Raw genomic sequence first — 14,132 nt, 5'->3', positions numbered from 1 at the left:
GGGCGCGAGTGACTTTCTGAAAGGCCTCCCCCTTCTTACTCACTGAGTACCACAGACATATTTTCCTTACTGACCACAAAAGAAACAAAAGGCTGAGCTGATGTCACACATTGTGCGCAATGCAGCTAGTTTTGCAGTGAAGCTGCTTAAAGTATTCTTCCAAGAGATCCTGACAGGAAACAAGAATGGAGAGAAGCAGAGAATCAAAAGTCAACAGTTAAATCGGCCATGGTTCAACTGAAGCTTCCAGGTGGTACGGTATTCAAGAGCAGCCCTATATGGAGCTTGTTGTAGTAGTCAAACTGCAAGCTGACCAGGGCATGAGTGACTATCTGAAACACCTCCTGACCTATAATAGATGAAGCCATGTTTATTTCTTTTGATTTATTCTCCCCCTTCTTACTCTTTGAGTATTGCACAGATATTCCATACTCACTACTAAAGAAACAAGAGATTGATCTAGCAATGCAGCTAGTCCTGCAGTGAATCTCTATAACTGGTTGTCCTCCAACAGAGCCTGGCAGGTAGCGAGTAGAGAGAAGAATCCAAAGTCAATCAGGCTGCTCTAGGCAACTCCTTCATCTTTGTCTCAGCTTCTTATGACTTGCTATTCTGTTAAGAGTTTATCTTTCTGCCCAAAGGAAAATTACCCACAAATTAAGAGCTTTTCAAATGGGCGAGTTTTTGAAAGATGTATTCTGTTTCTCTGACAGACTAGTTGACCTTCTGCTAAATCCAGTGGTAGTTTTTCCTCCTCTCTCTCTCTCTCTCTACTCCTACTCTCTCTCCATCCTCCTTTGCTTACCCCCATTACCATCTCCCTCCCATTTATTTATACGGACAGCAAGACTATAAAAAGTCCTTGTTCTGGGGCACCAGAACTTCTGATTCCCCATTCGGCTTCAGCTGAGACAGAGCAGCTATAGACCTGAGGTACTGATAGAAGAGAATATTGGTAGCTCAGGGTTGAGTTTGAACTTGAGCTCAGCGTTGACTCTTTCTCATTGCAGCAAGAGCACACCATTCAGGGCCTCAATTGTGGGGTCCTTGGCGCTCTCTGAGCTGGGTGGTTTTCTTGCAGCTGTTTCATTACCCAACTAGGTAAGATCATCAGTGGTGGAAGGGAATGATTTTGCTCTTATTTTTCTATACGAGTGTCTTGCCCTGCGTTCACCAATGTAGACACACAAGCTAATAGTAAATCAGAGCCTAATTGAGGAACCGCTAAGAACACTCCCACCAACACTGAAAGAGCAAGCTACCTGTATAAAACAAAGAGCAAACCCTCTCTCATCTAGCACTGATGATGTTACCTAGTTGGGTAATGAAACATCTGCAAGAAAACCACCAAGCTCAGACAGCACCAAGACCCCACAATTGAGGCCCTGAATGATGTGCTCTTGCTGCAATGGGAAAGTCATGCTGTAAGTCAGAGAACCTATGGGGCCTCTTGCCCGGAATGGTTGTCTCTAATGGTGTTCACTTCAAAAGTAACTTGGAAGCCTTTTGAGACTCCCTCCAACTTGAGGAACTGCCAGCCCTTGGGCCGGATGCATCACACCGAAACCACGCCCACCCATTGCCAGCAAAGGGGAAAAAGTCCCAATACGTTGTGTGACGTCACGTGACATCACGAGTTCGACATGCCTGCTCTACAGTCTCTCTCTCTCTCTCTCCCCCACTTGCCAATATCTAGATAAGTGCCACCAAACAAAGTTGAAGGTTCCAAGAACAGTCCCACAGAAGCAAAAATACTTATGTGGTCAATGACTTTGCTTGTCAGTCAGTCACAAAAGGGCATCACGTGACCCTGGGACAATGCATCCGTCATACATATGAGTCAGTTACCAAGCATTCAGAATTATGATCACATGACCATGGGGATGCTGCAAAGGTGGTAAGAGTGATGAACAGTCATAACTCACTTTTCTCAGGGCTGTTGTAACTTTGAACGGCCACTAAACAAATGGTTGTAAGTTGAGGACTACCTGTAACTGAGAGCTAATGCCAGAGATAGCTGGATGAAGACACACTCCAGGTCTCCTCCCCTTTAAGTATTTTGACATCTTGATGATGATCACCCCTCCCACATTTCTGTAAGCCAATGCTTTTGGAAGATTAACCCCCTAAAAATCAGAAAAACAGATGTAGATGTAGACTGCCTCTTAATGTGGAAGCTCTATTAAACTAGCTGCTTGAGCAAGAGTCACTGATATATTCCTCTTCCTGCTATTAATCTGACTTTTGGAAGCACACAGTCTACGGCACGGGTGTCAAACTCACTACGTCACGTCACGTGTCATGACATATCGCGACTCTTTTTGCATTGCCGGTAATGGGGTGGGTGTGGCTTTAGTATGGTGAAACCGGCCGGCAGGCCAGCAGTTTGACACCCCTTGTCTATGGATATTTAGATTTAGATTTAGATTTTATTAGATTTATTTACCGCCCTTTCCCAAAGGACTCAGGGCGGTTTACAGGGCATTTTAAAATCACATCAACATAAAATACAAAGTTAAAAGAGAATTAAAAGATTAAATTATCACTGAAAATAAAACCCCAGTTAAAATTCTCAGCCTGGGCCAGAGAGCTCAAAGAGCCAAGTCTTCAGGTCCCAGCGGAATGAACGCAGGTCAGGGGCAGTCCTGAGCTCCACAGGCAGCTGGTTCCAGAGGGCAGGCGCACCCACAGAAAAGGCCCTCCCCCTGGGTGTTATCCGCCGGCAATCTTTTACCGCCGGCACCCTGAGAAGACCCTCCCTCTGCGAGCGCACTGGACGAAGGGAACTTGATGCTGGCATGTATGTTGGGTCAGCTCACATTATTGTTCTGCTTAAATGAAGAGACCTTCCTTCTTCCTTTACCACAACATGAAGGTAATTTCCAATGATAAGAAAGTAACATCTTAAATGATTTTAATAATTTACTAATATCAGAAATTATTTTCCATATAGTAGTTTTCAGCCTGGTTACGTTTTCCAAAATCTTGTGAAAATTTTAGTTTATGTTTTCTAAGTTTTCACCCTTGAAATACCCCTCTGAGAAGTTTGCTATAAAAAGGGAGAGGCTCCCAAAAATTCAGCAGCCCTTCTGAAGACGAACTTACACCATGGAAGACATCTCCACTCTGATAACTGATAAGAGCAACTGAGAGTTTAGTTTAGATGGATGATGTCACAAAGCTATCAGAATTCCCAAGGAGAAGACAGGCCCTCTTGGGAGCCTACGAAAGGCCTCCCGCTTCACCTTTTCTACCTACACCAATGCCAGACAAATCTCACTAAACATCACTAAACTGCTTATTTCTCATCTGTTTACACAGAAAGCATAGCTCTGGATGTAGACTGCCTCTTGATGCAGAAGCTCCATCAAGCCAGCTGACTGAGCAAGACCCACTGGTGCAGCTTTTGTCATCTTCCTGTCCAATTTCCTGTGTGTTGTAATGCTAGGTTTTTTTTTTGTCCCAACATCCCTGTCTCTAGGGTCAGTTGCCCCTGCCACTTCTGCTTAGATGCAGACAATTTCTTCTGCATCTGAAAGTGTTATTACGGGATGCCAAGGACAGGAGAGGAGAGAAACTCTCCCTGCTTTTTTAACTTCAGAAATCGGTTACAGCAATCCACATTAAAAAGATCCTGTAGTATTCAAGGAACAAGTTCTGCCCAAAGAAAATACTGCATGGTTAACGATGCTGAGCCTCTGTTTGGTTTATTTAAGGCAGAGGTGGGGATCAATGCCCTCTTTATAACTTGTGGACTTCAACTCCCAGAATTCCTGAGCCAGCAGGGCCATCATTCCCCACCCTGTTTCTATTGGTCTCTTTATACTTAAGATAGCTCATCCTTGGCTGTGGTATTCTCTTGATCTGGGAAGATCAAGATTTGAAATTAATTTCAATGTCCTTGTTGGTTTTGCACTAAAAGCTTGAGATAATATGAGACAGGATCCCAATGAAGCTCTGGACTTGTTTTTTTTTAAATGGGTGGATGTGTGACATTTCGGAGAACCAGGAGGTTCTTGGTCAGCTTTTATGGTTTTTTTTAATGATTTTATTGTTTTGGTTTTTATTTTGTGCTACCCAACTCTGATACTTGAAAAATTGCAATTTTTTTCCAATTCTATCTTAATTTATTGAGATTTAATTTAATTTATTGAGATTTCTATACCGCCCTTCTCCCAAAGGGACTCAGGGCGGTTCACAGGGCATAAATATAAAATGACAATACAAAAATTAAAAGACAATTAAATCAATGCCCAAGTTAAAACAAGAATAATAAAACAAACCTATAAAAACCCATATACCCCCATCAGGCCAGACCCGCTAGTTCAAATAAATGGGTCTTCAACCCGCGACGGAAGGATCGGAGGTCTGATGCCGTCCGGAGCTCAGCCGGCAGTTGGTTCCATAATGCCGGAGCACCCACAGAGAAGGCCCTCCCCCTGGGGGCCACCAGTCGACATTCCTTGACAGGAGGCACCCTGAGGAGGCCCTCTCTGTGGGCGCGCACAGGGCGGAGGGGAGTTGACGCCGGCAGCAGGTGGTCCTCGAGGTATCGCGGACCCATGCCATGTAGGGACTTAAAGATCATAACCAAAACCTTGAACCTTACCCGGAAGACAACTGGTAACCAATGCAGCTCACGGAGCAAAGGTGTAACATGGGAGTACCGGGAAACTCCCAAGACAACTCTCGCGGCCGCATTCTGTACCAGTTGGAGCCTCCGAGTAGTCTTCAAGGGAAGTCCCATGTAGAGAGCGTTACAGTAGTCTAGGCGAGAGGTCACGAGCGCATGAGTGACCGTACATAAGGCCTCCCGGTCCAGATAGGGCCGCAACTGGCGCACCAGGCGAACCTGGGCAAAAGCCCCCCTAGTCACGGCCACTATATGATCCTCCAAAGTGAGTCGTGAATCTAGGAGGACTCCCAAGTTGCGAGCCCTATCCACAGCTCACCCCCCATAGAAAGAGATGGAACATCCCAAGTGTCCCGGGAAGCCGGAATGTACAGCCACTCAGTCTTGTCAGGGTTGAGTTGAAGTCTGTTCCTCCCCATCCAGACCCGAACCGCCTCCAGGCAACGGGACATCACAGCGAGGGCATCACTGGGGTGGTTTGGGGTCGAAATAAAAAGTTGGGTATCATCAGCATATTGATGATACCCAACTCCAAAACCACGAATGATCTCACCCAGCGGTTTCATATAGATGTTGAACAGGAGAGGCGAGAGGACCGACCCCTGAGGAACTCCACAAGCGAGAGTCCTAGGGGTCGACCTCTGCCCCCCTGCCAACACCGACTGCGAGCGTCCCAGGAGATAGGAGGAGAACCACTGAAAAACCGTGCCTCCCACTCCCAGTCCCCTGAGACGCCGCAGCAGGATACCATGGTCGATGGTATCGAAAGCCGCCGAGAGGTCTAATAGGACTAGGACAGAGGAATATCCCCTATCCCGAGCCCTCCAGAGATCATTCACCAGAGCGACCAATGCCGTCTCCGTGCTGTGCCCGGGCCTGAAACCCGATTGGTAAGGGTCCAGATAATCCGCTTCATCCAGGACCAGAGGGAGCTGATGCGCCACCACACTCTCGACAACCTTCGCAAGAAAGCGAAGTTTGGAGACTGGACGAAAGTTGTTCAATACAGCTGGGTCCAAGGCAGGCTTCTTGAGGAGAGGTCTCACCACCGCCTCCTTCAAGATGGTGGGGAAATAACCCTCGCTCAAAGAAGCAGATATAACCGCCTGGAGCCAGCCTCGTGTCCTCTCCCTAGCTGCATAAACCAGCCAAGAAGGGCACGGATCCAATAAACATGTGGTGGAACTCAGCTTCCCCATAATCCTGTCCACTTCATCAGGGGTCACAGAATCAAACTCCTCCCAGATAACATTGACAGGACCGCCCGTGTCCTGATCGCCAGACTCTGCCCAGCTGGAGTCCAAACCGGTCCGAATCCGAGCGATTTTATCCGACAGATGTTGACTAAACTCCTCGGCACGACCCTGCAAGGGATCCTCCCTCACCTCCTGATTAAGAAGGGAGCGAGTCACCCTAAACAAGGTGGCCGGGCGATTATCTGCGGACGCGATGAGGGTGGAGAAGTAATTACACCTCGCCTCCCTCATCGCAGCGAGATAAGACCTAATATAGGTTCTTAACCGCAATCGGTCGGGTTCAGATCGGCTGGACCTCCAGCAGCTCTCTAGGCCCCGTTTCCGACGCTTCATCTCCCGGAGCTCCGCGGAGAACCATGGAGCTCGCTGGTATCTGCACCGGGTCAGGGGTCGCAAGGGTACAACCCGGTCGAGTGCCTCAGTGGCTGCCCTTTCCCAGGCTTCCACTAAGGCATCCGCCGAGTTGTGAGCAATGGAGGCAGGTGGGGACCCCAGCGCCGCTTGGAATCTATCAGGATCCATTAGGCGTCTGGTGCGGTACCATCTAGTTGGCTCCGTACCCCCACGGCGGGGGGTGGCAAAATGGAAGACCAGCTGCAGGAGGTGATGATCGGTCCATGACAGGGGCATAATAAATGGAAAGCCCCCACCAAGATCATCCAACCACCGTCCAGATAAGAAAATCAGGTCAAGGGTGTGGCCTCCCTCATGAGTTGGTTCAGAAATTACCTGCGTCAGGTCCATGGCCATCATGGAAGCCATGAACTCCCGAGCAAGCTCAGATGAGCCTCCCAGGGATGGTAGATTGACGTCTCCCAAAACTATAAGTTTGGGGAACTCAACCACCAACCCCGAGAGGATATCGAGCAGCTCGGGCAGGGCTGCCGCTACGCGACTAGGCGAAATGTACACGAGCAGCAAGCCCAACTGCGCCCCAGAACCAAATCTCATAAAGAGAGACTCACACCCGACTATCTGAGGAACGGTGGTCTCCCGCTGACATAAGGTCTCCCTAACAATCACCGCCACACCCCTACCCCTACCCTGAGCTCGAGGCTGGTGTAGCACCCGGAAGCCTGGTGGGCAAAGGTCAACCAAAGGGACCCCACCCTCAGGGCCCAACCAAGTCTCCGTGATGCAAGCCAGGTCCGCATGCTCACCCTCAACTAAATCCCTAACAAGGGGAACTTTGTTAACCACGGACCTGGTATTCAGGTACACCAGCCGGAGCTCAGGAGGCTGCACATCCTCGCTCCCGGAACCTCGGGAAAGAAGCAGAGGGTCGGAGCGCCTCACCGCTTGCAGATAGCGGAGACGGCCCTCCCGGTAACGATATGGCCCCCTGTCTATCCGCCTGCTGCCATTCCCCGTCGTGGGAATTGGTAATCCCACGACCCGCTCGTGAGCCCCGGAGACAACGACCCCCCGTTCTCCCCCCGCGCGGTCAGACCCAAGTCTGGCCTGAACTATGGTTGATTGGCCGCCCCCCATAGCCAGACAACCCCTATCTCCCACCCCTCTCCCCAACCCCGTAAAATTTTTTGATAAAAACATAATCAGGGGCCTCTTATTAAATTTATAATGGCCCCTGCCCCTGCCCAGTATTTAGCTGTATTACTAGAATTTACAAAACATAATATCTTCTGCAAATAAATAAATAAACCAGTCCTGGTTAAAAAAGATTTCTATTCCAAACTCTTATCTTTAACTCAATTTAGTATGTAAGTTAGAACTCTTACTTACAGAGCTTATATTACTGAATATGAAAAACTGTATTGCTCATCCTCAAGCCAATGAAGTGCTAAAAATATGCATTAGTTTCCCAATACTTTTTAAAATGATATCCTACAAGTAGATTAAAAGAGGCATTTAGTATTACGTATCAATTACAGGTAAATAAATAATTAATAAATAGGGTTCACCAGATCAGCTGTTTTGGTCTGTCTAATCTGACTAAAAATTAAACTGAGGGTCATTATGCAGAGAGCAGCAAATTATTTATTGATCCAGGTGCCACCTTGATGGGATTGGCCAATACACACTGCAGCCTGTAGGAAATTCTACCATAACTCTCTTTAAACTTGACTTTGGCAAAGCAAACATTTAAATACAGATGGTCTCTACAGGATGCATGAATTCTCATAAAAAGCAAAAAATAAATAAATCAGGATTTGGAAAGGACGATTTTAACCCAGGCAGTTCTTATAAACAGCCTAAATTTAGCCCACAGGAATCAAATCTTCAAATATGTTTTCATGTTCATTCTTCCAAAGTGACTTACTTCAGTATTTCCTAATAATCCTTTTGGATCATAAAGCTGTATTGCTGCAAAATAAGCAACGACGGAGGCTGGTCCTATGATGAATAATAACCCATGAATTCCCTACCTCCACTTGTCTCTATTTCACAAACTAATTGTTTACCTTTGTCATGCCTCCATGAAAAACTGCAACCCATGTTATTTGCAAAGCCAGCTTTCAAGCTGTTTACAAATAATTAAAGGCCAGAAGTGGATTAATGTGGGAGGTTTGGTCTCCTGTAGACAGTCACAAATAACTGGCAACCAGGGCGGTTATTAAATTTTATTTATCAAATTTAGGGATTACCCATCTGACTTACAGAGCAGCCCTGGGCAGTGTACAATTAAAAACGTAACAACCACATAAATATTGTATCCAAATAGGAGGTAATTAAAACAGGAATAAAATCATTAAATTACATTTTGCACTAAGTTAAGAAAGAATGCACTGCATCCAAGCTGAGACAATAATTAGTGCCCAATCCACATAGGTCATCTGATACACTAATTGCAATTAGACAATGCATTATACAAATGCGTTGTTTTGCCACACCCATCATCTGTGAATCTAGTGACACCTGAATTCCAAGGAATATCCCAAGCTTGCACACCTGCTTTCAATGGACATACAACATAATCCAAATTGAATCTCAACTTCCAATTCTAGCTTCCAACCAGCAACAGCATCTCAGCCTTGGTTTTAGTTTCTATTTACTGCCCAATGTTCTGTGCATTTTGGAACCTACACATAACCCCTTCCTTTGACTAAAAAAAGGTTATCTGCCTTTCAGACCTGGATGAATTACAATTTTCCTCGTCAGTATGATTCCAATGGGAATCCTACACTGAACCTCAAATTTGCAAGCCACTGAGCTGGGCAAGTTTGAACAATAGACTCCTGCAATGTTGTTATGCTGTGGTGTGTGACTCTTGTTGCAAATTCCCGAGATATCTGGATGGCATTGTGGTATGATTATTATTACATTTTTATTCCACCATCTTTATCTGAAAAAACCTCAAACATCAAACATACGTAATTTTCTTGCCTCCTACTTTAACAAAAACAATCTCTGTAAAGTGTGTTGGACTTAGCAAGTTATTATTACTATCTATCTTTTAATGTTGTGGATATATTTTAGAGCCATTGCCTCTCTACAGAAAAATCTGCATGGTATTGGTATTTTTTTTAAAGGGAAGGCCTGAGTGAGAGGCTAAGATTTTCTTCTGCTTTCGCATGGGGTTCCCAATCCTGAGTAGATGCACGTTAAATAAAATCAGAGACTGGAAGACAACACACAATTTGCTTACCATGTAATTTAATCTCTGCCACACTTGCCTGACTTCTCTTCCTCATGGCCTATGGCAGTGCTAATTTCTCTGTCACAATCCCACACCAAAATAAGCTTTCAATGAAAGTCTCCTGATGGCCTCCCAAATATTCCATTTTGCAGCAAGAAAAAGTGTGATTTCTAACAAACAGTACATGCAAAAATCTCAGGCAACCCCTCCCCCCCAGCCAATTTCTGATGATACAGCTGTAATGCAGAACCTTGTTTGCACAGTTGATTTATTTTGTGCATCTTTGGAAAAAATGGATTTTTTTTTGTTTTTAAACAATCTTGCAAAGATGAGTCATGTTGATGCTCACATCCACTCATGCTGGATCTGTAGTTTCTCCATGTGGTTTTTACAACTGCTTCTTCCTTTGTTAAATTAAAAGCACTTTTTTTTAAAAAAAAAAATTTATTAGCTGTTCAGTTAAAATCTACATATTTAGAAAGCATCATGGTGACTGGGTAATCAGAGATTCAGTAACAGAGTTTTCAGTACATAATTCAGGTGACATTATCAAAACATCCTTCTCAATTTCCTTTAACATTTGATACAACCAGTTTAAACTAATATATTTCTAGAAATAGCATGGTCAGTTAAAAAAATTGTCAATTCGATTTCATTAAGATATATCTATGTCCTGTTATTAAATTTTACCTAACTTTGATTTTAATTATATTATTCAAATTTAGCCTTTAACATCCCAAATAATATTCACAACCCAAATTTCCCTTATTTCATTACAGCAAAAACTATAGCATCTAACATGTACACAGTGACTGAGTAGCTATGTTCTACCTAATAAACATTGTCTGTTTCACATCCTAATACATCACACGTTACTGACAGGACCACAGCCTATGTTTATCAATCTACAACTATTTATACACAACCAGATTCTGTTTTAAATTTTAGCTAATTCTTAATTCTTAAATAGAATAATCAAACGTCTTTTAACATCAAACGTGGGATCTATAAACCAAATTACCATTATGTCAGTGCACAAATTATAATGTCTAAAATAAGCCTAATAGATATATAAACACATTCTAGTTCTATCTCATAAACATTTTCTATTTTAGATCCTGATAGATCACTGATTACTAAAAGGATAGCCTTTAATGGTTCTCTAAGAACTCACATTTTAAATCTAACTCTAGCTTTCTTTTTTTTGCTAATCAGGTTTCCAGACCAAGGCCTTTAAATTGTCAGATAGGTCTCCCTTCACTCCAATACATATTATTTGAATCAAAGGAGGCCATCTAGACATCAGTGATCCACAAAACCATTTGTAATCATTATGTTGTTGCCCTGTTAGTTCTAGTCTCTGTATTTGCTCTAAAAACTTTATCTTCAGTTTGGTCTGGATTCCTCTTCCCTTCTGGGTTCATCTGCTTTAAGTAGAGAGTCTTATCCAGTTTTGTAATTAGTGCTTGGCTATCCAGGCTTTCAGGAAACTGTCTTTGTTGATCTTCCATGTCCTCTATGTTAGCCTCACTATCTTGCACATAGTATACTTCTAAAGTTATAGGCTCTTTTGATGGAATCAAAAGTTGAGTATTAGGTTTTCCCATAGTTTGTTGTTGGTCCTTAAGGTTATTTGCCATAGTGATAGTTCCTTGTACTTTCAGAGTTGTCGGTTCTTTGGATAGTGTTAAATTTTTTTTATTCGTTTTTCAATATCTTGTTGTACCTTGTGTTCCTCTATCTCAGTAGTAATTTGTTCCAGTTTTGTTATATTCTGAGTTGTAAATTCTTTAGTTTAAGTCTGGGTTACAGCTTGTAAATTGGAGTTGGCACCTAAATTTTCCAGCCTGGAGATAAACATCTCAGAAACTTTATGGATTGTTTCTAATATGAGCTTATAGTCAAGCGAGGTTTGTGGCTGATCAGTCTCCATTTTGAAGTAGTGGTAAATAGTCCTTAGTGGAGGCTAATTTTTAAACAAGTCGTAAATGTTCACCTCCACAAGCCTTAAGTTCACCTCCAGCTGTTTCAGGTTTTTATCTCTAGCTGATAATGTCAAGGGCAGTTCCAAAATAAATAGGTTTATTTGCCAAAAAGGCCACAAGATGTCCCCAGCAAACTTAAAATCTTTTTCAGACAGAGTAAATTTATCAGTTTTGAGTACTTTAAAGTAACTTTTAAGTAGTTCTTTTCTCTCTTATCTCCCTCTTTTTAATCAAATAGACAGAATAGCCAGTTTCTGTAAGGATAGGAGTTTTGGGTCACCAAAAATAGAAAGGAAGTAAGTCAAATTAAATAGTATTATTCTGTTCAAGGTTTTCTTTTTTCTCCTGGTGTGATCAAAGGCCGCCCTTAAGGAGGGTGGGGGGGAAAGCTCCCTTCCCTCTCTCCTTCCTAGGGGAAGCAAATTCAAGGTGCTTTTGGCAGGAAAAAGTAGACAATTAAGAAAGGAAGAAGGCAATTCTCACCCAGTTTTCAAATGCTTTGTTGTAATTTTGGCTTTGGCAGGAAACGGCTGAAACGATGGGTCATGGGAGTGGCCGATCCTTTCTTCCTTGGTTCAGAGAGTTGCTCCAAGCCGACAGGAGGGCCGCTGCCCTTCTACCACTGACTGGAGAGATCTCTCCCCTGTTCATCACCCCTCCACAGCAACTTTCGACCCTTTTACAGGGGTCCCCCGATGAAGAAATTCAGATGACGTGGGGAGCATTACCTCACGTGTCTGGCTGTGCCAAAAACTGGAACCGGAAGCCAAAATTAAAAGCACTTTTGATGATCAGAAGAATTTCGTGGCTGGTTGATGGTCGGGGTCCTCGGGGTGCTAGAAACAGAAGAAGCAAAACTGACAGAGGCATGAATTATACATGCAGCCTCACATCTAAGTTTTCTTTGAACCCTTAAGCGCACATTCTGAAAGTAGCCAAGGGGAAGAAAAGTTGGGGCATTCTCACATTACAAAATGTCATACAATGTATTAAGTTCCCTGCTGGATCAGAGACAGACCCTTGGACCATTTAATCTAGTGACCTATTTTCAAAGTTGTCAACCAAAGGAGCAAGGAAGTCCACAGGTCTCTCAGCATATGGTCATTATGGGAAGGTCCATCAAGCCTAACAACAAAGCCCCAGGATTTCCATAAATGGATTCGTTTTTGAAGCCAGCCAAGCTGTGTCTGCACCTAAGAATTGCTCAACCTAACACATTTTACCACCAGGATTGCTTCTGATGGTAAAATGTGTTAAGGGACGCTGAGCAGGTTAGGTGCAGAAATCCAGACAACTACTGATGGCAGAAAAGATATAAACACACCAATTGTTTGCCACCAACCAGCAGGTTTCTGGATTTATTTCAACCCATAATTTGCTATCTAGTTTTGTGGTTAAGATATCTCAGTTCTGAAGATTTGATTCTGAACTCAGAAGTGAATTAGAAAGTGAAACCAAATTATGAAAGCAGCACAATGGCTGTAGCAGAACAGGTACAACTTGAGTCTTCTCTTGTGTACAGGTAATCCTTGATTTACAACCACAATTGAGCCCAAAATTTATGTTGCTAAGTGAAACATTTAAGTGAGTTTTGACCTGTGGTAGGATTTAAATATGTAAACAACCAGTTCTCTGTGTAGATGCCACTTCCGGAAGTCCATTCTGGGCCTGGGCAAAAGAAAACTAGCTACCAGTTCTGCTGAAGTGGTACGAACTGGCTGAATCCCACCACTGGTTTTGACCCATTTTACCCCCTTGCTTGCCAGAGTTGTTAACTGAATCACTGCAATTGTTAAGTTAGTGGCACAGTTGTAAAATGAATCTCATTTCCTCATTGACTTAGCTTGTCAGGTTGCAAAAGGGGATCATATGATCCCAGACATTGCAAAAATCATAAATTTGAGTCAGTTACCAAGAGTCCAAATTTTGATCACATGATCATGGGCCACTGTAACAGAGATAAGTGCGAAAAGTATGTAAGTCACTTTTTTCAGTGCCGTTGTAACAATCACTAAACAGTTACAAGTCAAGGACTACCTGTAATGCGGTAACATTTGAATTTGCCACATTAAGAAGTGAGCAAAAAGAGGTTTTGCACATTTCTAACAAAAGTCAACAACTGGACGTAGTTCATAATGTCTAAGGGGCTCTCCATCTTCCAAAAAGTAGAGGAACTGGAGTTCATTCCATCTTGGGAGTTACCTTTCCTTCCATCTAAAACCTTTACCTATTATTGGTGGTCCACAAATATGAAACTATACACATAAATACATAAATGCATGCATGCATACATACATACAGAGTATGCATCTGAAAATTGGACATACAGTGTATAGAAACTGAAATTTGCAACCAACATATGAAGGAACAGAGAAAGGGTTGAGAAAGGGAAAACCAAGAAAGTTGGAGCTGGAGTTTATGAACTCCATCCCCCCACCCCCACCCCCACCCCCAAAAAGCAAGAAGCTTTAAGAACAAAAGGTTTTAAGAACAAGAACAAGGGAAAAAAAGCTTTAAAAGCAAAAGAACAAAAGTTAAGTCAGTAAGGATAGACTGGAAGCAATGACAGAAAAGTACGGAGAATTATAAGGAATTGAGTTGCTATAAAATGCATTTAGCTATAAAGTATTTTAGTTTGGTCCAGTCAAGTCCCACCTTAG

The 14,132-nt window shown here is 43.3% G+C and overlaps 1 long non-coding RNA gene across 1 annotated transcript; it reads right to left on the bottom strand.

Moving 5' to 3' along the window:
• Window positions 1-1,754: 1,754 nt before the first annotated feature.
• On the bottom strand, window positions 1,755-12,128 carry LOC310648911. The gene is made up of 3 exons (XR_014494175.1): window positions 11,956-12,128; window positions 9,497-9,910; window positions 1,755-1,886 (listed from the first exon to the last, which is right to left on the bottom strand). It is a non-coding gene; the product is annotated as an uncharacterized lncRNA (long non-coding RNA).
• Between the last annotated feature and the right edge of the window lie 2,004 nt (window positions 12,129-14,132).

This window comes from Vipera ursinii, assembly GCF_947247035.1.
Source record: "Vipera ursinii genome assembly, chromosome: Z".
Lineage (NCBI taxonomy): Eukaryota > Metazoa > Chordata > Lepidosauria > Squamata > Viperidae > Vipera > Vipera ursinii.
The sequence above is the reverse complement of the archived record's forward strand: the minus strand, read 5'-3'. Positions and strand labels throughout refer to the sequence as shown.